The sequence below is a fragment of the Ctenocephalides felis genome, unplaced genomic scaffold, assembly GCF_003426905.1.
Source record: "Ctenocephalides felis isolate EL2017-DRISC unplaced genomic scaffold, ASM342690v1 CF-g0.4_SCAFFOLD_03572, whole genome shotgun sequence".
In the NCBI taxonomy this organism is placed as follows: domain Eukaryota; kingdom Metazoa; phylum Arthropoda; class Insecta; order Siphonaptera; family Pulicidae; genus Ctenocephalides; species Ctenocephalides felis.
Genome location: NW_020539726.1, coordinates 7,654,643 through 7,659,258, shown reverse-complemented (window position 1 = coordinate 7,659,258; position 4,616 = coordinate 7,654,643).

Genomic DNA, 4,616 nt, shown 5'->3' with positions numbered 1-4,616 from the left:
AGACCAAATGTGGAAAAAGTATGTGTGTGCGTGTGAACACATTTTTTGCCGTAAATCGACGTTTTCTCAAAAACGGTTGGACTGATTTCAAAAATTTAAAAGCCATTAGATGTATCTCGATGAGGACTAGCGTTTTTCAGTTTTGTGCGACGATCGGCCGAGCCATTTCGTTGTAAATCGCAGAAAAGTGAAAAATTTTTCGTCCCCTTTTTTGTCCCCGTTTTAGCCCCCAATTCTGAATCGATTTTGAAAATTCAAAAACTGTTCGAAACATATTCGTTGGGAATCGACCTGATTAGTTTTTGGTGAAGATCGGCCGCGCCGTTTTCTTGTAATAAGGTGTTAAAAAATTTTTTTTCGACGATTTTCACGATTTTTTTTGACGGTAGATACCATAGTCTTATAGAACATACTAAAATATTACGGTCCTACGACAAGTCGTTTAATTTTAAAAAATATTCAAAGTTTGCAAAAATTAGTGTCGTTTTTTGGCGTTTGTCAAAATTACAACTTCCATCGACGTTTGCTCAAAAACGCTTGAAACGATTTCAAAATTTTAAAAGCCAATCTATGTATTTTGATGTGGATTATTTTTTGTCAGTTTTGTGCAGCGATCGGCCGAGCCATTTCTTTGTAAATTGGAAAAAGGTGTTAAACTTTTCGTCCACATTTAAGCTCATACTACCGAATCGATTTTCAAAAATAAAAAACAGTTCGAAAGATATCATTTGGGAATGATACTGATTAGTTTTAGTTGAAAATCTATCGAGCCGATTTTTTGTTATTCACTATTGAAAAAAAAATTTAAGCCGATTTTTATAGAACTTTTTTTTTGGCTATATATATCCTGGTCATATCGAACTTACTGAAATATTACGGCCTTACGACAAGTAATTTAATTCCAAAAATGTATCAAAGTTTGGGAAAATGAGTAGTTTTTTTGACGTTTGTTAAAATTAAAATTAGACGATTTTTTTGGTATAACGATAGAGTGTTCGATCGTTTTCAATTATGTTTAATGAATCCACTCGAAATACTTTTAATCACTCATAAACTAATTTATTTTTATTGATTAAATCGATTATTTATACATATCGGGAACATTTTATGTAACTTGCTTCAAGGCAAAATACCAATACCAACTAGTTTAAATTGTCATCTGTCTCTCTTTACCTCATAGGCGGGGTAAAATAGAAGCCTGGAGCAAACAGATAAAATGTCTATTTTTTATTTCAAAATTACCTACATTATTCAACGAATGCAAAATATAAATTTCATTAACATTGTTTACAAAGTTAACAATATATATAACCTTGATCTGATATTTCTTCAGGAATATTCATCAACAGAATTGGAATAATTTATTGTTTAATTTGTATCTAGTGAAATTACTTCTTTAACTTAATTTGAATTTTTATTGACTAGTTTTTATCGTTTATACCTTTGCCAAGGTAAATTTTTAGTTGGTCCTTTTTACATGTAGACTTTTATAGATTAATAAGTAAAGTAATAAAGTAAATAAAAATAAGTAATTAAATTACATATACTTAAAAATTATATAAAGGTCCCGTAAATTCAATGGCAGCACTAAAAATAAAAAAAAAAAAACTAACAACTAAAGAAAATACTTTCGTTATGGATTTTCAACCATTTCCGTTTGTCTTCTGGTTATATATTTTTTGCTCTCTTATTTCAAATATTGTTGTTATTAAATTCCTAACTTGCTCTTCCTAATTCCTGCTCTACCATACATCTAAAATTTCAATTTATTTCAAACGCAGCAATGTTAAATATATTGATAACGATACATTTCTTGAACGATATTGAACCCAATGTCTAATAATACAACGTATTACACAGTTCGTATAACTTTAATTATAATTCAGTTAAATTTCATTCAAATTAAATATCCAACGTGCGCTGTTGAATATAATTAAAATAACTTATGGTATAGAAGAGCTGTGGGCTAATGAAGGTTATATCAATAAAAAAAACATTGGAAAACCTTTTTATTGTTTGTGTTTTGTGTTGAAGAGGAGTAACTTTTAAAATTAGGACACCGAACGCAAAAAATTGTTTACGCGTTTTCTTGCTCGGCATTTAAATTCATTCCGAAGTACTAAAGTTTCGAGGTAATACGAGAGGGCTTTCTGAAAATATAATTGAAATTAATAAAATTTTGTAAATCAATTTGCAAAATTGCGTGAAATATATACGTTTACTTAGTAGACAAACAGAAACCATTTATTGTAAAACATATTTTTGTCACAATTATTTTTAACGTATACTATCAATCAAATAAGAAGTATATACGAAGTTTTTTTCTTTTAAGATTCACTACTTTCACATTCCATCTAGAATTCACTCCATTATAGACATCTTGATGGATTCTAGCAGATTCACTACTTTAGTACAAACTATTTTCAGAAAACTCACGATTTTATAAAAACTTTTTTTTTCAATTTTTTTAAAAATCGAAATTATTTTCATTATATCTCAAAAAGTATAAAATATACGTATAAAAGCACATAGATAAAAATCATAGAGATCTTTCTGGCTTATTATTGTTTTTTATTATTTTTCTTTCACACAAAAATGACAGAGTTATGAATGCTTAAAGACCGCGCAAATTGAAAAAAAAGATTTTATAAAATCGTGAGTTTTCTGAAACTAGTTTGTACTAAAGTAGTGAATCTGCTAGAATCCATCAAGATGTCTATAATGAAGTGAATTCTAGATGGAATGTGAATTACTTTAATTCTGATGGAAATGGCGCTCATTAAACCATATAATTTAAAAGAAAAAAACTTCGTATATGCTTCTTTTTGGTTTTCGCTAATATGTATATTTTAGGAGATATTTGCAAAAAAACGAAAAAAAACGCTAAAAATATATGAATCTTTAGTGGCCAGTAACTTGAAAAGTATTAGTTTTTTTGAAAAAACATTAACAGACTTTTTTTCTTATAATTAGTTCTTCTATCGATTTTCGACGTTATTTTGAAAAAATGTAATTACACAATTGAGAAGGGGTGTCATCCCCCCGGGGGGTGATGGCGCAACCCGAATTGTTTTCACTTTTGAACTTGAGGGTAAGATAAACCTAATTCCAAATATTCATTCAATTCGGAGCACAGTAAAAAAATTCAGAGGTTATACCCTTTTTTCTTCTCCGTTTACTGCACTACGTATTTTAATATAAGTTCTATATCATCCAACAAAGTAATTTAGAATCACAGACATTTAAAAATAAAATCACAGATATATTAAATAAAACAATAAATAATTCACATTTTCCGAAAATACAGGCAGGAAATAAATAATAATTATATAACAGCTAAAGTAATATTTGAAGTAAATTATAAAGAATTTGATATTTTTCAAGAAAAACTAGATTCACGTTTATAATAATTTTTGATTACATTTTTGAATTTTATTAACCTATGCCAAATTTTACAAAAATTTGCTTAAAGGTTTAAAATATTTCACAGTAAACGAGACATCAATTGCGATCAGGAAACTAACACATTCACTAACATATATTGTGATTGATTAAAAAAAAAAATTAAAATTCATGAAATATTCGGTGGAAATAAGATATTAATTTTACACAGTACGAACACTTTAATAAAGAATCTCATTAAATATTTTTTGTCATATTTTCAGGGTTTTTAGTTGAATAGAAATTATTTAATCGATGTATTTTTTTTAATCGTCATCTACGTATTTTATATTGTCTAATAATTGATTTTAATTAATTAATAATAATTAATTATTGTTAAATTAATAATAATAAATGTTTAACAATTTTAATGAAGTATTGAACCCGCTTCTCGCAATAAAAATTTTGTGAGAAGCGAGTTGTTTTTTTTATGTTTTATGTTTATGTTTTTTTATTGAAAATGAACAATATAAACAAACAAAAATTTTTGCCCTGGAAGACCGCGTTTGACAAAAATCGCCGTCCCGAATGGATTAATAGTAATTTTCACAGAGTCTTTTGTAGACATCTCTTCAGTATGAATTATGATTAGAGCCTCTTAATACATTTACAAAAATCGAGAATATCAAAAAAGGTTGCATTTTTTTTGCCAGACCGTCGCAATTTTGTGAAAAAAATTGTTTTAGCAGGGCCGTAATTTACACGATATTCTGGATTGATAATATATTTATATATTTTACTTCAGATTACGTGTGATGCCTATTTTTTGAGACCGCCCACTTCACCTTTTAGAATTAAAACTTTATGATTTTTTTCGAATTTTTATATTTTTTAATATTCTCAAAATATTAGTTAATATAGTAAAAATAGAGTAAATATATTGTCTGTGTTTTTTGCGACTTTTCAAAAATTGCATAAAATTCATGCTTTAGACCAGAATTCCCTTTAATTTGGTTATTGTTATAGCTTTATGTTGCCCGCAAACATATTATATTTTGCGTCCTAAACTGAATTCTATATCTCGTAGCTGACCACAAGGCATATGTAGTTAACTAAATTTATTTTGCATTTATAAATATTCTAAAAAATGAGTACTAAAACCAAAAACTAAAAACGACCTACATTTTGTGCACTCTACCGAGGGGGTATCACCGGATAATGCGCCCGAAGCCATG